This window comes from Trachypithecus francoisi, unplaced genomic scaffold, assembly GCF_009764315.1.
Source record: "Trachypithecus francoisi isolate TF-2019V2 unplaced genomic scaffold, Tfra_2.0 Lachesis_group3, whole genome shotgun sequence".
Lineage (NCBI taxonomy): Eukaryota > Metazoa > Chordata > Mammalia > Primates > Cercopithecidae > Trachypithecus > Trachypithecus francoisi.
Window position 1 is genome coordinate 147,418,850 of NW_022681468.1, and position 25,630 is coordinate 147,444,479.

General features: G+C 42.3%; 1 protein-coding gene across 6 annotated transcripts in view; it reads right to left on the bottom strand.

Annotated features, from left to right (window-relative positions):
• The window catches only part of STARD9 (StAR related lipid transfer domain containing 9), a 159,949-nt gene that overhangs the window by 102,576 nt on the left and 31,743 nt on the right, over positions 1-25,630 (bottom strand). The gene's annotated exons all lie outside the window — the stretch shown is intronic.

The following is a 25,630-nucleotide window of genomic DNA, read 5'->3' on the forward strand; positions in this document are numbered from 1 at the left end:
TGGAACGTATCTCAAAATAATAAGAGCTATTTATGACAAACCCACAGCCAATATCATACTGAATGGGCAAAAACTGGAAGCATTCCCTTTGAAAACTGGCACAAGACAGGGATGCCCTCTCTCACCACTCCTATTCAATATAGTGTTGGAAGTTCTGGCTAGGGCAATCAGGCAAGAGAAAGAAATAAAGGGTATTCAGTTAGGAAAAGAAGCAGTCAAATTGTCCCTGTTTGGAGATAATACATTCTTAACATTTGGTGTTGAAATAACTCTTTCAGACTTGTGTTCTAGTTCTAGATGATATATCTAACATTCCTTCAAGGTCTTAAATTCTGTTGTAAATACAGTAATTAAGAATACTTGAGGCCGGGCGCAGTGGCTCAAGCCTATAATCCCGGCACTTTGGGAGGCCAAGACGGGCAGATCACGAGGTCAGGAGATCGAGACCATCCTCGCTAACATGGTGAAACCCTGTCTCTACTAAAAAATACAAAAAAAACTAGCCAGGCGCGGTGGTGGGTGCCTGTAGTCCCAGCTACTCGGGAGAGTGAGGCAGGAGAATGGCGTAAACCCAGGAGGCGGAGCTTGCAGTGGGCTGAGATCCGGCCACTGCACTCCAGCCTGGGCGACAGAGCAAGACTCCGTCTCAAAAAAAAAAAAAAAAAAAGAATACTTGAATATAATGAGGACACTAAGCTGAACCTTGTTTTGTTATATTAGAGACATAGTGTTTTTCTGTTTATGCTCAGGCAACTTAATACTTTTCATTTTAATAATTAAAATTTTCTATTTAATTTCCCAAGTGGGAAAGCATGCTATAGCTCCACTCACAAGGCACCCAAGCCTTACATAAGCCACTGTCCACTTGGCAGTACCCAAAGTGTGAACAATCTAAGAAGGGAAAGCGTCATCTGTGCCAGCTTTGCAAACATAACCCCAGTTTCAGGAAATACTGTCCACTCTTCATAAATGTCAGCTAAATTCTGGGCTGTTCCTTCAATCCCACTACAAGTCATTCATCTTTGGGTCTCTACCCAATATAAATGTTTATAAATGCATCTATTACCATTGTAAGCCTAGCTAGGAGTTTAACTAACATAATTTGGGCCCTGGCCCAAGTGTGGAGCAGATACTATCCTTGAAAAATTGCAGATTTTCCTAGGCAACAGCCTATATGTAACTTTGACAAATGAGTCTAGATTTTCTATTTGCCTTCTCCATTTTATGCTGTGAATTACAGAGAGATTTATTTCCCATGTTCATCCACGTTCTATATTTATCCATGCAAGGCATACCATGGAAATTGGTATTTAAACAGTTCCCAAAAAACAAAAGGAGGGAGAGACTACAACAGAAATTTTGAAATGCAGGTAAACACGAACAAAGCCAAATGAAATCTATGCCATACCCAATGGAAAGAAAGAAGAGTCATTATTTTGAAAGGAATGAGTCTTGAAACATTCAAGTCCCAGAACTAGAATTCTTTTAACCTTGGAAGAAAGTATTTATTGAGTTCCTAACGGGAACCCAGCACCACATAGGACATTGAGAGAGGTTTGAAAAACCTTTTAAACACTGTCTTCAGTCCACAACAAACTTATCATGTAGTTGGAGAGACAGACCATAGAGTCAGTAAACAGTTCAATACCAGTATACAGTAAAATATGAATAAAGAGTAGACATAAATATTACATTTGGAGAAAGGAAAATGACTGTGACCTGAGGTAGTGAGGGAAATATTCATAGCAGAGTTGGCATTTGATCTGCATCTTTTTTTTTTTTGTAGACAGTTTCACTCTTGTTGCCCAGGCTGGAGTGCAATGGCACGATCTCAGTTCACCACAACCTCTGCCTCCCGGGTTCAAGTGATTCTCCTGTCTCAGCCTCCCAGGTAGCTGGGATTACAGGCATGTGCCACCATGCCCAGCTAATTTTTGTATTTTTAGTAGAGACAGGGTTTCCCATGTTGGTCTAGCTGGTCTCGAACTCCCGACCTCAGGTGATCCACCTGCCTCTGCCTGCCAAAGTGCTGGGATTACAGGCGTGAGCTACCACGCCCAGCCCTGATCTGCATCTTAAGCTATACTTACTTATTTCAAAGCTCACTTTGAGAGTGGTCCCTACCTTGAAGCCCCACATAATGTCCCCAGATAAAGGCCTTCTCTCTTAAGTGAGGTTGACCCTAGGACTGTATCACCATAAAATATAAAATGTATCCTTATCATTTCAATCCTTAGAACATCAGAGCTCTGGATAAAACAGCAGAACAACCATGTCACATTACTCCCTCTGAAAAATCTTTGTACTTCCATTTGTCAGCTCTTAATACCTGGCTGTCAACCTTGGAAAGTTCATGGTTAGAACTAAAGATCTCCTGCCTCAGGAACAACAGATACCCAGGCAAGTAACCACAGAAACACTCAAACAAATCTCTTTGCCCCAACCCTTCATTCAAGTTACTTTTATTTGAATAAGGAAATATGGATCCAAAACAGAGAGACATCCACTGGGCAGTGGCTCATGCCTGAAGTTCCAGCTATTCAAGAGTCTGAGGTGGGAGGATCACTTAAGCCCAGGAGTTCAAGGTTGCAATGAGCTATGATTATGCAGCTGCACTCCAGGGTAAGCAACAAAGTGAGACGCTGTCTCTAGAAAAAAAAAAAAAGAGAGAGAGAGAGAGAGAAAGCTACAGGTGATAATGAGAAACTTAGCTTTCATTTTTCATTATTGTTTTTTGCTTTTAAGAGACAGGGTCTCACTCGTGTCTCAGGCTGGACTGCAGTGGTACAATCATAGCCCACTACAGCTTTGAACTCCTGGGCTCAAGCGTCCTCCTGCCTTGGCCTCCAAGTAGCTAGGACTACAGTTGCACACCACCACAGCCAGCCTCATCATCAGATAAAGGAGTTATAAATTAGGAGAGGAAGAAAGCAAGAATGAATTCTTTTGCTTTAACATAGAGTTAAGGAAACAAACAAAAAAGAATGAATTGCATGGTATTAGATCAGAATCAGTGAGAACTCATAGGCTTCAATATAGATTGATAAGAACTATATATATATGTGTATATATGAAAATGTATATGCAAATATATATTCCCTAGCTTTGTCTAACATTACTGAAAGGACCTGAAAACAGTAATAACCCAACAGAAATGATCACATCTAGCACCCAGAACTTGGTTTCTAAATACCATTTTCCACTAACAGCAACAATTTGAGCATCACAATTGTTAAGTTTAGCCTAAAGCTGTCTCCTTACAGATTTTAAGTGTGGACCAAAGGTTTCTCCATACATAGTGATTATAACCTAACTAAATGTATAAACATACTATAACCTACTTTCGTAACAAGTAGCCAAGTTTCAACCAATCACATACAGCCAACTGTTCAAACTGTGTTCAGATAAAGCAAATGAGCTGTAACCAATCCAGCTGTTTCTGTACCTTACCCCTGTTTTCTGTATGTCACTTTCCTTTTTCTGTCCATAAATGTTATCCAACCATATGGTAGCCTCAGGCTCTATCTGAACCTATTGTAGTTCCAGGGGCTGCCTTATTTGTAAATTCTTCTTTGCTCAATTAAGCTCTGTCAAATTTGTCTAAAATTTTTCTTTTAACACAATAAGCAATGATAGCAACAGGTTATAATCCACTGTATAAAATGGGAAACCATGAATGAAAGATATAATATATAATATAACCATGAATCACAGATACAAATAATTTGAAAGTCTGATGAGGGCTAGAATACATAGTTTCAAAGTACTTCCTACAAAATATTTATTAATTACAAAGAAGAGAAAGAGTAACTTTACAGTGAAAAAAAAATCTGGCAGACACCACCTTAATCAAGCAATCAAAGTAAACTCAGTGATACTGCTATCAAGGATACATAATCTGAATGTAATCATGAGGAGACACTGGACAATCCAAATGAAGGGACATTAAAACCAAGTGTGGTGGCTCATCCTTGTAATCCCAGCACTTTGGGAGGCTGAGGCAGGTGGACAACTTAAGGTCAGGAGTTCGAGACCAGCCTGGCCAACATGGTGAAACCCCATCTCTACTAAAAACACAAAATTAGCCAGGTGTAGTGGCACATGCCTGTAATCCCAGCTACACAGGAAGCTGAGGCAGGAGAACTGCTGGAACCTCAGAGGTGGAGGCTGCAGTGAGCCAAGATTGTACCACTGCACTGGAGCCTGGGTGACACAGGGAAACTCTGCCTCCAAAATAAAATAAAATAAAATAAAAGGGACATTCTACAAAATAATTGGCCTGTAATTTTCATAAGTGCTAAGATCATGAACATCAGGGAAAAACTGAGGACCTATTCCAGACTGAATTAGACTAAAGTTAAGATAACTAAATGCAACAAGTGATGCTGAACTTGATCTTTTCTGTAAGGATCTTACTAGGACAATCAGTGAAACCTGAATGAAGTCTAAGGATTAGATGGTGGCAATTAACACTTAAATTTCCTGAAACTTTTTTTTTTTTTTTTTTTGAGACAGGTCTCACTCTGTTACTCAGGCTGGAGTACAGTGGTGGGATCACAGCTCACTGCAGCCTTGACCTCCCAGGTTCAAACAACCCTCCTGCCTCAGCCTCTGGAGTAGCTGGGAATACAGGTGCAAGCCACCATGCCCAGCTAATTTTTTAATTTTCTGTAGAGACAGAATCTCGGAGAAAAAAAAAATCTGCTTATAACTGCTAATTGGAGTGTATATTCAGGGCAACTTGAAGCTCTGCTCCCAGGTTGCAATGCTCAAGCTTGGCCCAAATAAACTTTCTGCTTATTTTGCCTCAGCTTTTTCCTTTTAGGTCAACAGTGAGGAGCAGGAAACTACAAAAATAATCCAGTAACCTAGAACCAACAAAAGTGAAAATGTACCGCCCCTGGGCCCAAAGGATCAAGGGAAAGAAGTGGTCACCTTTCCGGAAGGAGAACGATGAAGAGAAACCAGCTTAAGAGAAGCTTAACTTTAAGTTAAAAGATGCCAGACCAAGACAATTCTACTGGAGGAAAATACCTCCTGCTGATCTGAATAAAGGCCTATCGTTTATTCAACCCCAACCTCAAGCCTTAGGGCAAGTTAGCCATTAATTAGTACAACAGTATATTCATTTTAAGGAATGAGAGGGGACAAAAGCAAAATAAACCAAAAGAAATTGGGCAGAGCTTGAGTCAGGGGTCCCCAACCAGGAACGAGGCCATACAGCAGGAGGTGAGTGGTGGGCAGGCAGGCAAGGAGCCAGTCAAACTTCATCTGTATTTACAGCCACTCCCCGATTCCTCACTTTACTGCCTGAGCTCCACCTCCTGTCAGATCAGCGGAGGCGTTCGATTTTCACAAGAGTGTGAATCCTATTAAAGCATACAGGTGCCTGCAAGGGTTCTAGGTAGCATGTTCCTTATGAGAATTTTTTTTTTTTTTTTTGAGACGGAGTCTCGCTCTGTCGCCCAGGCTGGAGTGCAGTGGCTGGATCTCAGCTCACTGCAAGCTCCGCCTCCCGGGTTTACCCATTCTCTCGCCTCAGCCTCCCGAGTAGCTGGGACTACAGGCGCCCGCCATCTCGCCCGGCTAATTTTTTGTATTTTTTTAGTAGAGACGGGGTTTCACCGTGTTAGCCAGGATGATCTCGATCTCCTGACCTCGTGATCCGCCCGTCTCGGCCTCCCAAAGTGCTGGGATTACAGGCTTGAGCCACCGCGCCCGGCCGAGAATTTTTTTTTTTGAGACAGTCTTGCTCTGTCACCCAGGCTGGAGTGCAGTGGCGCGATCTTGGCTCACTGCAAGCTCCGCCTCCCAGGTTCAAGGGATTCTCCTGCCTCAGCTTCCCAAGCATGCCAGGCTAATTTCTGTATTTTTTAGTAGAGATGGGGTTTCGCCATGTTGGTCAGGCTGGTCTCAAACTCCTGACCTCGGGTGATCTTCCCTCCTCGGCCTCCCAAAGTGCTGGGATTACAGGCGTGAGTCCCTGCGCCCGGCCTCCACATGAGAATCTAATGCCTAATGATCTGTCACTGTCCCTGTCACCCCCAGATGGGACCATCGACTTGCAGGAAAAAAAGCTAAGGGCTCCCACTGGCTCTACATTATGGTAAGTTGCATAATTATTTCATTATATATTACAACATAACCATAGAAATAAAGCACACAATAAATGTAATGTGCTTGAGTCATCCTGAAACCATCCCCCCACCCTGACCTGGTCTGTAGAAAAACTGTCTTCCACAAAAGTCGGTCCTGGTGCCAGAAAGGTTGGGGACTGCTGGCTTGAGTGAATGGATAAACCAACTGTGGTATATCTACACAGTGGAATACTATTTAGCAATAAAAAGAAACAAACTCTTTGATACACACAACAACATGGATGGATCTCAAATGTATTATTATAAGTGAAAAAATCCAGTCTTTTAAAACGGTTTTTTTAAGGCAGGGTCTTGCTCTCTCACCCAGGCTGGAGTGCAGTGGCACAATCATGGCTCACTGCAGCCTAAAACCCCTCCCCTTCCACCTCAGCCTCTCAAGTAGCTGGGACTACAGATGTGTGCCACCATGCCCAGCTTTTTTTTTTTTTAATTTTTTGTAGAGATGTCTTACTTTGTTGCCCAGGCTGAAAATCCAGTCTTAAAAGTTTACATACTACAGTAAGTCCATGTATGAGATTCTGGAAAAAGCAAAACTATAGGAACAAAAGCATACCAGTGGTTGCCAGGGGTTAGGGTGGGAGGATAGTGTGAATACAAAAGGGCAGCACTTGGGAATTCCTGGAGTTGTTCAAATTATCCTGTGTCCTGTCTGTGGTGATTACAATAATCTATGCATGTGTAAATATTCATGGAACTGTACACAAAAAAACTAAACTTTACCATATGTAAATTTAAATTTTTAAAAATTCAACAAAATTAGGAAGAGTGAAATTAAAGAGCAAAAACTGAAATAAAAGAGTAAAAACTGAAATTAACAGACTAGAAAACAAAATGTATTATAAAGAATAAATATTTACAAAAGCAATTTCTTTGGAAAGACAATGAAACAGATAATGCCAGATTAAGATGGGGAAAGATTAAAAAAATATATCTGGGGACAAGAAAAAAGAACCATATATAAAAGACAAAACTGTTGGATGGGCGTGGTGGCTCACACCTGTAATCCCAGCACTTTGAAAGGCCGAGGCAGGTGGATCACAAGGTCAAGAGATGGAGACCATCCTGGCCAACATGGTGAAACCCCGTCTCTACTAAAAATACAAAAATTAGCCGGGCGTGCTGGTGCACTCCTGTAGTCCCAGGCTGCATCAGGAGAAACGCTTGAACCCAGGAGGCGGAGGTTGCAGTGAGCCAAGATCAAGCCACTGCTTTCCAGCCTGGCAACAGAGCAAGACTCCATCTCAAAAAAATAAATAAAAAATAAAAATAAAAAAAGACAACTTTTTCCAAGTATATTTTAAATTAGAAGAGGACATTCATGCATATGCATAGTGATATATTCTAGCACCATAAATTTGGAAACCGAGATGAAATGGATGATTATCTAGCCCAATATAAATCACCAAAATCAACTCAAATAAGTGTATAGTGGCTGGGTGTGGCAGCTCATGCCTGTAATCCTAGCACTTTGGGAGACTGAAGCAGGAGGATCACTTGAACACAGGAGTTCACAACCAGCCTGGGCAACATAGGGAGACCCCACCTCTACAAAAAAATACAAAAATTAGCCAGGTGTGGTGGCGCACACCTGTACTCCCAGCTACTCAGGAGGCTGAGGCAAGAGGATCAATTGAGCTCAGGAGGTCAAGAATGCAGTGAGCTATGATCACACCACTGCACTCCAGCCTGGGAGACAGCAAGGCCCTGTACATAATAAATAAATAGCAAATAAAGTGTAAATTAAAGAAATACATAATAAAAGTATACTACTAAACACATAAAGTGTGTACTAAAGGAAGGAATGGGCCAGGCATGGTGGCTCATGCCTATAATCCCAGCACTTTGAGAGGCCAGGCAGGAGGATCACTTGAGCCCAGGAGTTTGAGACTAACCTCAATAAGATAGTAGGACCCCGTATGTACAAAAAATAAAAAAATCAGCACAGTGTGATAGTGCTTGCTGGCAGTCCCAGCTACTCTGGAGGCTGAGGTTGAGGTGGAAGTATCGCTTGAGCCTGGGAGGTTGAGGCTGCAGTGAGCTGTAATCGTGCCACTGCACTCCAGCCTGAACAAAAGAGCAAGACCATGTCTCTAAAAAAGAAAAGAAAAGAACAAAGTAAAAATTTAAACAAAAACGAAGGAATGAAAACAACAGTGAAAGAGAATTTAAAAATCAAATGGTAGTACAATAAACAAAATTGTTTAGATTCCTTTTCTATATAAAGTTGTGATCATGTGTAATGACTGCTGAAAGTACAAGTTAGTATACTCACATTCCCCCATTGAAAGCTGTGTATATTTATGTACACAGGAGTCTCTTTCATTCTTGAATCTAATCCCAACTAGGATGATAACTATTATCACTTAGTCCCAGCTACTCGGGAGACTGAGGCAGAAGAATCCCCTGAACCCGGGAGGAGGAGGTTGCAATGAGCCAAGATCATGCCACTGCACTCCAGCCTGGGCAACAAGAGCAAAACTCTGTCTCCAAAGAAAAAAAAAATATTATAGGTAATAGTTATCACCCTATAAATGTTCTTTTCCTCCTAATTTTCTGAAGTCAAACATTAATTTGACTGACATTAATTTCTGAAATTCTATATTAATCAACATATGTGAAATAATGTTAATCTAATCAGACACTCTAATAAAATTATGTGAAAGGAATGAAAATTATTTATTCCACCAGTATTTGTAAAGCACGTACTAAAGCAAAATACTGTGCTGGGCACTGCTCTTACTGTTTAAGGTGAACTGTTAGGATTCTTCTACACAATGAATACTTCATTGGAGTGTTCTATTCAAAACTAGCATTTTAGATCCATATAGCTAATAACACTTAGCTAAGGAATTATTTTGTATTAGATTACTTCCTTAGCACCTTAAAGATTAACTCATTTAATCCTTACGATACATTTATGAAGTAGTTACCGTTATTCTGTAACTTTCATATGAGAAAACTGAAGGCACACAGCTAGTAGAACGTACTTCTAAACAAAGCTCTTGCTCTCAGCCACTGTAATATTCTGCCACTAATAAAATAACTCTGTTGGCAGAGTTATCAGGAAAGGCAAATCTTATCTGTTGAACACTAAGCTATTACTCTACAATTTAAAATTGTTCAAGGTTCCTTACTTCCCGTTGTTTCACTTTACAGTGGAAGAAACTTTACCATGTCTCCCCTTTAGTATTTCTGAATAACAGTCTCACTAATATTTTGTAATGGCCTTTGGCCAAAAGTAATAAAATCTGATCCCACTCCCATTTGTTAATCGTTTTTGGAGTCTTTTTGCCCATTTGTTAACCTTTTCATTGCATATATTAACCTTTTCCTTTGCACAAGTTTCACCCACATGGCCATTATTAAATGAGTAGAACACAATCACATTTTTTCTTTGCTGTTTTTCAAATTATAAACAATGCTCACTTCTTGTACCAAGTGAAAAAAAAAAACACAAGGTCTGAGAAAAAGCTCACCCCAATCCTACTCATTGAAGTACTCAAATAGAGGCCTGATGTGTTTCCTTACGTACCTTTCTCCACATATACAAGGATTTTTGTGGTCTTTGCTTTATTTTTACTGAAATAGATACATACAATATACATCAACCTGCTTTTTATCACATAATACATCATGGACATAAAGACCGGATCTATTAGCTATGCATATAACTCTTCTTTTTCATGTGTACACATACAGCCACAGTTACGCAAAATACTATTTAAAATAATTGAGACAGCATTCATGCTGAGGTGGGAACGCTTTATCTCCTTTCCTTTTCTTTCTTTTTTTTTTAATCCCCTTTTCATCTCCCTTCTCTCTTTCCTCCTATGTTAATCCTCACTCCCAGGTAACATGTTAACATCAGGCATCCTTTCTTGTTCCTCCCAGAGTCATAATTATAAACACACACATTTATATATATATATGTATATATTTTATATATATATATGGGTTTTAGTTACTTCTTTTAAAAAATGGGATGTTATTAAATAATTCTTTAACTAAAAAGAATGGAATGTTATCATATTCTTTGTTTTTTTCAGTTAATACCATCTCATGGAAATTCTTCCAAGGAAGCTGCAATGTATTTCCTCCTATGAATACACCAAAACTGATTGAACAATTATGAGCAATCGACTTTGTTTCTACCATCTCATCCTTACTAACAATGTTACCAGTAAACATCCTTGACCATGGCTGGGCGTGGTGGCTCATGCCTATAATGCCAGCACTTTGGGAGGCAGAGGTGGGCAGATCACTTGAGGGCAGGAGTTTGAGACCAGACTGGCCAATATGGTAAAACCGTGTCTCTACTGAAAACACAAAAAAATTAGCTGGCAGGATGGCGGGTGCCTATACTCCTAGCTACTCAGGAGGTTGAGGCAGGGGAATCACTTGAACCCAGGCTACAGAGATTGCAGTGAGCCAAGATGGCATCCCTGCACTCCAGCCTGGACGACAGAGCAGGACTCTTTAAAAAAAAAAAAAAAAAAAAAAAATCCTTGACTATATATCCTGATGAACTGTGGTTTTTTTGTTTTTGGTTTTGGGGGTTTTGTTTTGTTTTTTGCTTTTTTTTTTTTTGAGACGGAGTCTCACTCTGTCTCCTAGGCTGGAGTGCAGTGACACGATCTCAGCTCACTGCAACCTCCGCCTCCCGTGTTCAAGGGATTCTCCTGCCTCAGCCTCCCAAGTAGCTGGGATTACAGGTGCCCACCACCATGCCTGGCTGATTTTTGTATTTTTAGTAGAGACAGGGTTTCACCATGCTGGCCAGGCTGGTCTCAAAGTCCTGACCACATGATCTGCCCGCCTCGGCCTCCCAAAGTGCTGGGATTACAGGCGTGAGCCACCGTGCCCAGCCTGGTGTTTTTATTTTTATAGAGTAAGTGTCAGGTGTGGGACCCCTAGGTCAAAGGGTAAAATATTTAATACATATTGCCAGATGGCTTTCCCAAAAGCTATAACAATTTTCTACTTCCGTTGAAAATGTATGGGCCCTTTTCCCACCTTTCCCACCAGCAATCAGCATCACTGTTCTTTTTCACTGTTCCCTAGTTTAAAGGAAACAAACTTGTATCTTGTTACTACCGTAACCAGTTTGAGCTCATCATTCATTTTTTGGGCCATTTGGTTTTGGTCTCCTGTGAAGTGCCTATTTATATCCTTTGACTGTTTTTCTACTGAACTGCTTTTTCTTTTTTTTTTTTTGAGACAGAGTCTTGCTCTGTTGCCCAGGCTGGAGTGCAGTGGCCGGATCTCAGCTCACTGCAAGCTCCGCCTCCAGGGTTTACGCCATTCTCCTGCCTCAGCCTCCGGAGTAGCTGGGACTACAGGCGCCCGCCACCTCGCCCGGCTAGATTTTTTGTATTTTTAGTAGAGACGGGGTTTCACCATGTTAGCCAGGATGGTCTCGATCTCCTGACCTCGTGATCTGCCCGTCTCGGCCTCCCAAAGTGCTGGGATTACAGGCTTGAGCCACCGCGCCCGGCTGCTTTTTCTTTTTCTTGTCCACTTAAAGGCCTTCTTGTAATTTTTTTTTTTTTTTTTTTTTTTTTTTTTTTTTTTTGAGACAGAGTCTCACTCTGTCACCAGGCTGGAGTGCAATGGCGTGATCTTGGCACACTGCGACCTCCACCTCCCAGGTTCAAGTGATTCTCCTGCCTCAGCCTCTCGAGTAGTTGGGATTATAGGCGCCCACCACCACACGGGGCTAATTTTTGTATTTTTAGTAGAGATGGGGTTTTGTCATGTTGGTCAGGCCAGTCTTGAACTCCTGACCTTGTGATCCCCCCGCCTCAGCCTCCCAAAGTGCTGGGATTACAGGCATGAGCCACTGCGTCCAGCCTGATACACTGTTATTATGTAAGCCATATTTTATTCAGATGTCTTTTTTTTTTTTTTTTTTTTCCTGCGATGCAGTCTTGCTCTGTCACCCAGGTTGGAGTGCAGTGGCATGATCTCGGCTCACTGCAGCCTCTGCCTCCTGGGTTCAAGTGATCCTCCTCCCTCAGCCTCCCGAGTAGCTGGGATTACTGATGCAAGCCATCACACGGCTAACTTTTGTATTTTCAGTAGACATGGGGTTTTGTCATGTTGGCCAAGCTGGTCTCGAACTCCTGACCTCAGATGATCCACTCGCCTCGACCTCCCAAAGTGGTGGGATTACAGGCATGAGCCATCTTGCCCGCTGATAAGTTATTGATATGGCATCAGAGAAGTCAATAATAACAACAGATAACACTTATACAGCACTTTTTATCTACTAAGCACTATTATAAGTGCTTTGCATTTATTTCCTAATATAGTTCTCACAACATCTCTCAGGTATCATTATTATCCTCATTTTATAGATAACTGAGGCACAGAAATACAAATGGATTTGTCCAGGATTATGGCCAGTAAATTATGAATCTGGGAAATAAACCATACTTTTTAATCACTATGCTTGACCACCTTTCACCTAGAAGAGGTTGGGGTACCAAAGTTGAACGTTTAGGATCTCTCTGGTATCAGGCCCTAAAATATCCCCTCTTTGCTAAATGCTACTCTTTTATTACTTTATTGGAAGGTAAAAATGTAAAAACGGAAATCTCTCTGTCCCTAAGTCAGTTCCCTAAGTCCCTGTCTAGCACTTTATTTTCTGAAAAGCTAAAAAAAAGGAAAGAAAAGAAAAAGAAAATAACAAATGGGAGTTTATATAGAGATAACAGATACACAGATATATAGATGACAGATATACATAAATGCACACAGAAACATAAATCCATATTCCCAGCATAAGACTCTAGTTCCTGAGGGAACCAGAAAAAGTAAGCTTTGAGATCAACAAAAAAAATTTCTTTTTTTAATACAGAATGTTGTTTTTTTTTTTTTCCCCTCTGAGACAGAGTCTCGCTCTGTTGCCCAGGCTGGAATGCAGTGGCATGGTCTTGGCTGACTGCAACCTCCACCTCCCAGGTTCAAGCAATTCTCTCTGCCTCAGCCTCCTGAATAGCTGGGATTACAGGCATGTGAGACCATGCCCGGCCTCCCAATTGATAGGATTACTGGCGTGCGCCACTGCGACCTGCTGGATTTTGCTATTTCTGTCAGTGCTTTTTTTGCTAATGTCCCCATGGACAACTGTCCGAGTGGCATGTGAAATCTGATAGATTCCTTATGTGGCTATCCTAACAAACAGATGGACATCTAGCTCTAACACTTCCCTCCTCCCTACAAAAAGATGGATTCATTAGAATCCTGTGAGAAATGATGAAAGATAGCTTTATTGGAATAGACTCTAAGTTCTTGCCGTCCCCACAGTCTCTTCTAAAAAGACAACCACAAATGATTCCTTGATCATAATTTACCATGTTTTATGTCACTTCTTTCCAGAGCCTCACTGACTCGATTCCCAAGCAAAGGTAAGCATTTTTAGCATGAGCCTAAGACTCATGCTCTTAGGTGCTCACTGTCAACTCACAGGTGATCCAAATAGGAATGCTAGTAAATGGCCAGGCAAGGTGGCTCCAGACTATAATGCTACCATTTTGGGAGCCCAAGGTTGGAGGATCACTTGAGGCCAGGAGCTTGAAACCAGCTTGGGCAATATAGAGAGACCCTGTCTCTACAAAAAATATAAAGATTAGCCAGGTGTGGTGGAACATGCTTATAGTTCTAGCTACTTCAGGAGGCTAAGGCCCTGAGACAGGATGATCACTTGAGCCCAGGAGATTGAGGCTGCAGTGAGCCATGATTGTGCCACTGCACTCCAGGACGACAGAGTGAGACCCTGTCTGTAATAATAATGATAATAATGTTAATAAGGGTATGCCAAAGATTAACTGATCAACTCTCTTGGGGAGTTCCTTTTTTTTTTTTTTTTTTTTTGAGACCGAGTCTTGCTCTGCCGCCCAGGCTGGAGTGCAGTGGCACGATCTCAGCTCACTGCAAGTTCTGCCTCATTCTCCTGCCTCAGCCTCCCAAGTAGCTGGGACCACAAGCGCCCGCCACCACGCCCGGCTAATTTTTTGTATTTTTAGTAGAGATGGGGTTTCACCGTGTTAGCCAGGATGGTCTTGATCTACTGACCTTGTGATCCGCCCGCCTCGGCCTCCCAAAGTGCTGGGATTACAGGCATGAGCCACCATGCCCGGCCTTGGGGAGTTCTTGAGAGGAGATAGGTACCATTAGTCTCTTATAGTTACTGTTGAATTCTGAGCAGTCATAAATAATATTCCAGTGTCATGTGGCTTGGCTGTGTGACTGCTGACAGTTTCCAGTTTATTTCCCCACCTAGCCTTAATGACCCACAATGTGAGATAACCTAATCACCCCTCATCCTTGTATCCTGAAAAAGCCCTAATACAATGGCAAGTTTAATAGCCAACAGCAACAAGCACAAAGCAGACATACTGAATAGCAGTTGCATGAGAAGTGAACATGTTAGCAGTCTGTCCAGCAGCTGGTCTGGACAGGGACAATGAGGGTGGCAATATAAAAGATGGCATGATCATCAAGGCTGAGGGAGTCTTTATCTGGTCATAGGCAGAACCCAAGAAGGGTAAGCTGTGTCTCTGCCTAAAGGATAGTATATTTAAAAGGCAACACTGGACTAGAGATCCAAAAGGAGGCTTTCCTCCCATCAGGTGGAACTTCTAAGAACGAGAATGTCTCCAACAATTGAGGCAAATCATCTGGAAACATTTCCATTCCTAATACTTAAGGATCCTGCAAGGCAGACACTGGCAAACTTTTTCTATCAAGAGCCAGATAGCAAATATTTTCAGCTTTGTGGATCATAATGTTTCTGTCACAACTACTCAACTCCATCTTTGAAGTATACAAAATCATCCACAAATATTACATAAACGAATGGGCACGGCTGTGTTTCAAAAAATCTTTACTTTCTAAAACAGGCAGTGGCAAGATTGGCCCACCAATCATAGTTTGCCAAGCCCTGCTGTAGGGCAAAAGTCCTTTTTAGAGCCAACTTCAAAAAATACAATACATTTGTGGGTTTCCATAGGAAACGGGAAAAAGGCAAGACTGAAGAGAGTCCTAGGTACTTTCAATCCTTGGAAATTCATTAAACTAATTTATCATTGAAAATAAAATGAAAGTACATATATAGATCACTTTGACCCATTTTCTTACTGTTACTGATATTACATCAAAGTTAAAGCCATTCAATAAACTCAACACTGAATAATCTATCAAGAAAGAAAAAGTTTGGGCCAGGCACAGAAGCTCATGCCTGTAATCCCAGCACTTTGGGAGGCTGAGGCAGGCGGATCACCTGAGGTCAGGAGTTCGAGACCAGCCTGGCCAACATGGTGAAACCCCGTCTCTACTAAAAGTACAAAAATTAGCTGGGCTTGTTGCCAGGTGCCTGTAATCCAAGTTACTCAGCAGACTGAGGCAGGAGAAGCTTGAACCCAGGAGGCGGAGGTTGCAGTGAGCCAAGATTGCGCCACTGCACTCCAGCCTGGGCAACAAGAGTGAGACTGTCTAAAAAAAAAAAAAAAGAAAAAGAAAAAGAAAGTGTAAGTTTGGATATTGCAGCAAATCCCAAAAGCACAGTGGCTTAAACAATGAAGTTTATTTCTGGCTCATGCTACACACGAGACTCTGATTGTTGTAGCTTCTCTAGGGCCCAACTGAGAGAACAACCCATCTCCAATGTTGCTGATCATGCTGCCAAAAAGAAAGAGGGCTTTAGAGGGTCATATCCCAGCAATTAAAGGCTCAGACATTTCTGCTAATAACCCACCGGCTAGAATCAATCACATGGCCCCACCTCACCAAGCGGGACTGGGAAGTGAAATCCTGGCAGCAGGAGATGAAGGGCAATGAATATTCAGCAAGCAGCAAAAATGACTATCATAAAGCAATGGTTATGCCACTGCTACCTAAATGATCACCAAATGAGACTCTTATTCAAATACATGTCTTTTTTTTTATTTTTTAGAGATAGCATCTCGTTCTGTTGCCTAGGCTGGAGTACAGTGCCACCATCTAAGCTTACTACAACCTCCACCTCCTGGATTCAAGTGATTCTCCTGCCTCACCCTCCTGAGTAGCTGGGATTACAGAAGCCGGCCACTACGTTCAGCTAATTTTTGAACTTTTAGTAGAGATAAGGTTTCGTCGTGTTGGCCAGGCTGGTCTTGAACTCCTGAACTCAAGTGATTCATCCGCCTCAGCCTCCCAAAGTGTGGGATTGCAGGCATGAGCCGCCACACCCAGCCATTATTCAAATACATTTCTGATTAACTAGTTAGCCAGAAACCACTGTCACCTTCACTTAAATTAAAATTTCAGAGCCAGGCGTGGTGGCTCACACCTGTAATCCCAGCATTTTGGGAGGCCAAGGCAGGCAGATCACAAGGGCAGGAGTTCAAGACTAGCCTGGCCAACATGCTGAAACCCCGTCTCTACTAAAAAAATACAAAAATTAGCCAGGTGTGGTGGCACGTGCTTGTAGTCCCAGCTACTCGGGTGGATGAGGCAGGAGAATTGCTTTAACCAGGAGGTGGAGGTTGCAGTGAGCCACAACCATGCCATTGCACTCCAGCCTGGGTGACAGAGCAAGACTCCATCTCAAAAAAAAAAAAAAAAATTCAGGCCAGTACAGCTACTTGGGGGGCTGAGGCACAAGAACTGTAAACCCGGGAGGAGGAGGTTGCAGTGAGCTGACATCGGGCCACTGCACTCCAGCCTGAGTGACACAGCAAGACTCTGTCTCAAAAATAAAATCAAATTTCAAATTGGGCTAGGCATGGTGGCTGATGCTTATCATCCCAACACTTTGCGAGGCTGAGGCAGGTGGATGGCTTGAGCCCAGGAGTTTGAGACCAGCCTGAGCAACATGGTGAAATCCTATCTCTACAAAAAAATATAAAAATTAGCTGAGTATGGTAGCATGCGCCTGTAGTCCCAGCTACTTGGGAGGTGGTGGGAAGATCACTTGAGCCTGGGAGGTCGAGGTGGCAGTGAGCTGAGATCCTGCCACCGCACTCCAACCCAGGCAACAGAGCCAGACCCTAGCTCAAAAAAAAAAAAACAAAATCAAATCACAATTTGATTTTGGTCTATTTTTCTTCAGGGTCTAAGGACTTTGATATTGCAGGACCCTGAAGTCATCATTATGAATATTGATTTTTTTTTCTTTTTGCTGGAACTCCTTTTGAGAGCCAGATATATCCTATGGGGGACAGCCTTAACCTATGACTGATGGGTGCAAGAAAACTCTTGGAAATTCTTGATCAGGAAAATTCTACACTCTGTCTTCACTCTGTGAAGTTAAGTCAAAGTTAACTTCCAAGGAACCCTTGTTTGTCTTCCAACTGTTGCTAGTTCCAATTTCCCATCCCATCTACCCCATTTTCCCCTGGCAATATGTCCTAATAAATTACTTTCACACAATTCCTCATCTCAAGGCCTGTTAAAGTAAAAGCCAACCTGAAAAACTGCTCACCCACAGCTTTAGAATAGAAAGGTTATGTGGTTCTATAGAATGAGCCCAGGATTTGGACTTAGATGACTCCGAGTTACGGTTCTAGCTCCACAACTTACTAGATAAAGGCAGGCTCTATTAGCCCTTCTAAAATACAGAAATAATGGTAAATACCACAGTAATTTTGTGACAATGAAATATATGTGGATGTGATAACATATATGAAAGCACTTTGTAAACTACACTCTATTATGAAGACATCCACTCATTTAGGACAGCTATTTTCCGAGTGATGTCTCCCCATGCCTGTAATTCTAATTATGCTCCCACTTGTCTAGAGCACCAGTTCTCTGATTTTAACATGCATCACAATCACCTGAAGGACTTGTAAACTGCTGCCCACCCCCCAACAAAGTTTTGATTCAGTAGGTCTGAGGCAGAGCCCAAGAATCTGCATTTCTAACAAGTTCTCAGGTAATACTGATGCTGCTATTCTACAGACCACACTCTGAGAACCACTGTTTTTTTTTTTTTTTTTTGAACTTTTTAATTAATTAATTTATTTATTTATTATACTTTAAGTTCTAGGGTACATGTGCATAACGTTTATATCATGTATAACTCCCCAATGCAATCCCTCCCTCCTCCCCCCTCCCCATGATAGGCCCCAGTGTGTGATGTTCCCCTTCCCGAGTCCAAATGATCTCATTGAGAACCACTGTTATAAGGAAAACTTTAGCGACTTCAAGAGGAACTTAAGAAGCTTACAGTGGTTCTATCAAACTACAGAGAGAATTTTTAGAAAACAAAGATTCAGCTTTAAAAAATTATTGTGAGATTTTCTTCCCATGCGATGGATGTCCTCATCTTAGGAAATAGATATGTACAAGTAAAGTTGGCTGTAAAAAAATTTTCTGTAGAGGAAACTTTATATCGTATCTTCATCCCAAATTGCTTTGCATTTAAAAATGAACAGTTTCTTCCATCAGAAAAGAATTCTCTCACATGGTATTAAAAAGCTTATAGTTAAAAAAAAAAAATTTAAAAAAAAGAGGCTCAGACAGTTGCCAGTCTAGTGTCATGACAGATGTTAAAGTATCAAGAACAATTTATTCAGTTTATGATGTACCAAGTAATGGTCAGTCCTTTATATATGTTAAGTCATTTATTTCTCACAATAACCCATGAAGTAGATAATTATTATTATCATCTTCATATTACAGATGGGAGAACTGAACCAAAGAGAGGTCAAGAAAGTTGCCCAGTCATACATCCAGTAAATGGCAGAGGTGGGATTCAAGCCCAAGCTGCCTGGTTGTGTCTCTATAGTCCACAGTCTTAACCAAAAATTATACCGCATGATGGGTGATCTTTTAAAACTCTGCCCAGTTTACAAAAGTCTAACTCCACAGTCTTTCTTCTTATTGGCTCTCCTTAACATGTATACCTTCCATTCTTATGTGGGCCATACAATCAAGCTTGGAGCTGTCCCAAAACCCATGCACAGCTCCCCAGGAAGCTTGCTGGTTACTCACCCTGGATATGAATAATAGCTAATAATGCTGGGCTGTAATATAATCCTACATGCAACTATTAAACATGGCATGAATTCAACATGAACAGTGCCAAAACTGAGCAGGAATGATAAATATACCAAAGCTTCACTAATTTAATCTATTTTAAAGTTGTTCTTCATAACATACAGATTTATTTTAAAAACACACTTTTAAACTTTCAGTATATTTTATAATTATAACACAAAGTAAGAATAAATTAAAATCCATCTCCATAGCTAGAAACAAGAACAGGACTGGACATATGGAGAAGGTTAAACGGGTACTGATAACTCTCAATTGAATCCCAGTTAAGATCCTATATAAAATAAGTGCGATATAAACAGAAATAAAACAGAAGAAGAGGGGAATTGTCTTGGGCCTTCCATCTCAGAACAAGGTTGTTCTAGGAGGCCACATAGTCCTTGAAGTAAAAAAAGAAAGAGAGGTTGAAGAGAAAGCCTAACAGGGCCATCTTTGGCCTATGTCTGCCCCCTCTTACATTCAGAGATTAACAGTTAAGGTAGAGTCATTACTGATGTCCAGAGAAGAATATATGCTCGAGGTCACACAGCAAGTTAATGGTAGAAGGAAGACTTATACCCCAAGTCCAAACTTTCTATCCACTTGTACCCTTAGGCATTTTTAGAAGACCACTTGATTTTTCTTGGGTCTGTTTTGCACAGGGTCTCCACTGCTGGTGTCTCAGCCTCTCCTTCACCCAGTACACTTTAAGAGTACATAAGGGCCGGGCACGGTAGCTCATGCCTGTAATCCCAGCACTTTGGGAGGCCGAGGCGGGTGGATCACGAGGTCAGGAGATCGAGACCATCCTGGCTAACATGGTGAAACCCCATCTCTACTAAAAATGCAAAAATTAGCCAGGTGTGGTGGCACGCACCTGTAGTCCCAGCTACTCCGGAGGCTGAGGCAGGAGAATGGCTTGAACCTGGGAGGCAGAGGTTGCAGTGAGCAGAGATTACATCACTGCACTCCAGCCTGGGTGACAGAGCAAGACTCCATTTAAAAAAAACCACCACCACCACCACCACAACAACAAAACTACATAAAAGAGTAACCCCTGCACACAAGCGCTATCACCTTGATGCACTGGAGAATTTAATGGGGTCACCAGCACTTAATGCTAGTGGACCCAGGAGAGGGTCTTCTGGGAAGCAGCATGATGAAACTCACTCTAGAACTGAGGTGAAAAGACCCATTAACAAGGAGCTCACCTCTCAACATTTCACAGAATTCACTGGAAAAACAATCACAGAAAATTGCTTTAAAATGTGTTTTAACAGAGTACGAGGGCTTCTAAGGTGCTGATGATGTCTTATTTCTTGATCTGGATACTGGTTACATGGATATCCTTAGTTTGTGAAAATTCACTGTGGGCTGGGTGTGGTGGCTCACACATGTAACCCCAGCACTTTGGGAGGCTGATACAGGAGGACTGCTTGAGCCCCGGAGTTTGAGACCAACCTGGGCAACATGTTGAGACCCTGTCTCTACAAAAAAATAAAAAGGCAGGGCACAGTGGCTCACACCTGTAATCCCAGCACTTTGGGAGGCCCGAGGCAGGTGGATTACCTGAGCTAAGGAGGTTGAGACCAGTCTGGCCAACATGGTGAAACTTCATCTCTACTAAAAATACAAAAATTAGCCGGGTATAGTGGTAGGCACCTATAATCCCAGCTACTCAGGAGGCTGAGGCAGGAGAATCGCTTGAGCCCGGGAGGCGAAGGTTGCAGTGAGCTGAGATCGCGCCACTGCGCTCCAGCCTGGGCAACAAGAAAAAGACTCTGTCTCAAAAAAACAAAAACAAAAACAAAAGCCAGGTATGTTGGTGCATTCCTGTAGTCCCAGGATGCTGAGATGGGAAGATGGCTTGAGTCCAAGAGGTCAAGGCTGCAGTGAGCCATGATCACACCACTGCACTCCAGCCTGGTCAGAGGGAGACTGCCCACCCTTCCGAAAAAGAAAATTAATCATGCTATACACTTATGGTATGTGCATTTTTCTGTATGTTTATTTCAATAAAAAGTTTTTAGGCTGGGCACAGTGCTCACGCCTGTAATCCCAGCACTTTGGGAGGCCAAGGTAGGCGGATCACGAGGTCAAGAGGTCCAGATCATCCTGGCCAACATGGTGAAACCCGATCTCTACTGAAAATATAAAAATTAATTGGGCATAGTAGCGTGTGCCTGTAGTCCCAGCTACTCAGGAGGCTGAGGCAAGAGAATCACTTGAACCTGGGAGGCAGTGGTTGCAGTGAGTCAAGATTGTACCACTGTACCCCAGCCTGGTGACAGAGCGACACTCCATGTCAAAAAAATAAAAAAGAAAAAAAAGTTTTAAAAATAGTTCAGTTTCCTCACAAGCAAACAAATGACACAGATCTACTAAAGAATCTTCTGGCCATACTGTATCTTCTGCAGAAGTGTGTTCATGACACAGACTGAGTCACATTAGGGTTATGAATAGAAGCCAGGGTGAGAGAGAGGAATTGGGTCATGTTCTGAGGGCTTAGAAGCCTTCCTCAACATTCGACTTATTTGGGCAGAATGACATCACAGAAGAAAAAAAGCATTCCCTCTAGCTTTTAGTTTTCTCTTTGTCCCCTTTCCCTTCTTCCAATATATTCCCCTTCCCGTCCCCCACTATCCTCAGCAGCAAAATCATGCAAAAGAGCAGCAGTCCCAGGAGTTTGGTCTCTAGATCCAGGGATGCCCTGAACTGTCATAAGAAAACCCTACCAAGCCCCTGAGGTACTAAAGAGGAAAGAGGATCTCACACATCTAAGGTTGAAACTGGGACATGGCACCCATGCACAACACACAGTACATGCTCAGTTAACACTGAATAAATGAATACATAATCTATGGCTCAATCCATAATAGTCACAAGAAATGTGTGTTGACTAAAATTAAATTATAGCTGTTCTCTAGGTTTCCCTCAATCCTTTCTGCATTAATTTCCACATATCTGATCTTCAGGCAAGATAGACATTATGAGTATCGTGGTCAGTATCCTCCACAGAGCACTGTTTTCATATTTTTTAGTGTGTTCACAAGAGCTCTTTATCACTTTTTGGTACTGGGTCCTGTCAGCACTCTGAGAGGTAGTCCAATAGGTCAAAGCTGCTTCAAGTTTTTTTGGTTGCTAATACTTTCATATAGGAAAACAAGCTTGGACGATGGAGTTTTTGTTCTTAACATTCATTCTTGCCTATGTGGAAAAACCTTTTCTGCAATCAGGCTGCTAGGAGCAAATTTCCTGTTTTTAGTACCGTTTAGTCTGAATGGGTCTCTAGAGACCAACCTTAATGTAAGAGAAGCAAGGGAGCTGAGCCTCTGGGACAATTCCGGTTTCATTGTTGGGTTCAGCCAGCCCAGCTGAAGCCCATGTCATTCTTGGCAATCCAGGGTCTGGCTGAAGAGATTAGTTATGTGTTGATCTGAACAGCATCCACCTCACGCATCCAGCTGGCAGGGTCCTGTCTTCCCTCAAGCCACACTTCCCTCAAGCCACAGTACCCTCCTCCAATCCTAGAGACTAGCTTGCAGAAGGGCAGTGCTACACGCTAGAGTCACGAGACCTCTAACCACACTGGTCTGTGGCACTTCTTATACCTCAGCCCTTCGTAGCAAGTCACCTCAACCAAGCAAACAAAGCCTGACTCCAGCCTTAGCCCATATCCCTGGACAAAGGTGTTTCTCAAGGTTGTCTCAGCAACTTACCAAAGAGTATGCAAAAAAAAAAAAAAAAAAAAAAAAGATGATGGAAAAGAGACCTGCAGGGGGTGGGGGTGAGCACTCAGCTCCACAATTACTTGTTAGTGACAACTAAGAAATATACTGACACAAACCCGCACAGCCAATCAGGAACTTGAGGCTGATTTTCAATAAAACATAGTAAACTTCTAAAAGTCCTAATGGAACTGACAAATGCCTAAGAGATTCATCCTCCCTACTATGTAAGTACTTTTATGTGGAAGATACAGATCAGAGGGGGTAAATCCTTGATAGAAAATAAATACTTGGAAGCAGGTGGGATTTAGGAAAAACCAGGAAAACAATATAGGATTTAATTCTATTCAAATATATGTGTGTATGTGTGTGTGTACGTGTGTGTGTGTATATATATATATATATATATATATATATATATATTTTTTTTTTTTTTTTTTTTTTTTTTTTTTTTGAGACGGAGTCTTGCTCTGCCACCCAGGCTGGAGTGCAGTGGCCGGATCTCAGCTCACTGCAAGCTCTGCCTCCCGGGTTTATGCCATTCTCCTGCCTCAGCCTCCCGAATAGCTGGGACTACAGGCGCCCACCTCGTCGCCCGGCTAGTTTTTTGTATTTTTTAGTAGAGACGGGGTTTCACCGTATTAGCCAGGATGGTCTCGATCTCCTGACCTTGTGATCCGCCCGTCTCGGCCTCCCAAAGTGCTGGGATTACAGGCTTGAGCCACCGCGCCCGGCCGTGTGTGTATATATTAAGATTCTCCTAGATTCAGTCTGGCAGTCCTGTATTTATTCTTTCCCTCTCTAATATGAAACTGGACTTCCTAGGGTACTCCACAGATGACAAAGAATCTACTCAGAAAAAGAGGCATCAGGAGGGTGGGCATGGTGGCTCACACCTGTCATCCCAGCACTTTGGGAGGGTGAGGCGGGCAGATCATTTGAGGTCAGGAGTTCGAGACCAGCCTGGCCAACATGGTGAAACCCCGTCTCTACTAAAAATACAAAAATTAACCGGGCACAGTGGCGCATGCCTGGAATCCCAGCTACTCAGGAGGATGAGGCAGGAGAATTGCTTGAATCCAGGAGGCGAAGGTTTCAGTGAACTGAGATCGCACCACTGCACTCCAGTCTGGGTGACAGAGCGAGACTCCATCTTCACCCCCCAAAAAAAAAAAAGGGCACCAGGAAATGCAGGGTTGTGCTGGGAAGAAAAAAGAGCACAATGGTTACAGGGTTGTGCACAGACTTTAGACCCCTCCATGGGCAACTCTGGTTTTTATTTCACCACTTTTAAAGTATAATTCAAGTCAGGCACAGCAGCTCAAGCCTGTAATCCCAGCACTTTGGGAGGCTGCAGCGGGAGGAGGATCTCTTGAGCTCAGGAGTTCAAAACCAGCCTGGGCAACATGGCAAAATCCCATCTCTACAAAAAATATAAAAATTAGTCGGGCTTTGTGGCACATGCCTGTAGTTCCAGCTACTCAGGAAGCTGAGGTGGGAGGATCACTTGAGCCCGGGAGATAGAGGCTGCAGTGAGCTATGATCACACCACTGCACTCCAGCCTGGGAGACAGAATGAGACCTTGTTAATCAATCAATCAATCAATCAATCAATCAAGTACACTTCAAAACCCAGCCTCTGGGTCAGAATGGATGAAATGAAGCATGCATTTGCTATAATGTGTGAGCTACTTTTTGTGCCTTAGAGAGTAGCTAGGTCAGTTAGGGCTAGTTAGGGTATTCAGGAGAAAGCACCCTGACTGTACATGTATACAAGCACTTACTCTGGATACAAAACTAAAAATAGGCTGGGTGTGGTGGCTTACACCTGTAATCCTAGCATTTTGGAAGGCTGAGGTAGGAGGATTGCCTGAGCCCAGGAGTTCAAGACCAGCCTAGGCAACTTGGAAAAACCGCGTTTCTTAAAAAAAAAATACAAAAGTTACCTGGGTGTGGTGGCACGCACCTGTGTTCCCAGGTACTTGGGAGGCTGAGGTGGGAAGATGGCTTGAGCCCAGGAGGTGAAGGTTGCAGTGACTTGAGATCACACCACTGCACTCCAACCTGGGTGACACAGTCAGACCCTATCTCAAAAAACAAAACTAAAATTAGGTGGTGTTCTCCACATCTCAGAGAGAGGGGCCAATAGAGAGGCTCAAAAACACATGTTTTGTATTCACGACTCTTGGTCCTTTCCTACAGTAAATGCAAGATTTAACAGTCCAATATTTTCCAATTGTCAGTTAATTCATATCGTACTTCAAATATTAGAGGTTAGCACAGAGAAGGAGTGCAAAGGTAGCAGGATGTGGTGAGACAGTAGAATGGACTAAAACTGGGCTGCATCTCTGAACCTCAGTAAGCACATCTGTAAAACAGAATACTAACCCACTTTACAGGCTTGTTGTGAAGAGTGTTAAGTACTCTGTACAGTACCTGGAAGACTGTAGGTTCTCAAAAAGAGCTATTTTCTGATTTCTCCCTTCCCATTGAAGCAAGCTGGTTAGAACATTTTCCAAAATTAAGTACAACTTTTCCAAACCCTGAAATTGAATCTTTTAAACTCCATGGGAATGTTTCCACATGTTTATGGAAAGAGGAAGTTGTTTCTATTTTCTTAAAATCTCTGATGTGGGAGAAAAGGAAAAGCAATACCAGCCAGAGACCACTACATGTTCGTGCTTTAAACATCGCCACAACACCACCACAAACAAGATGAAATTA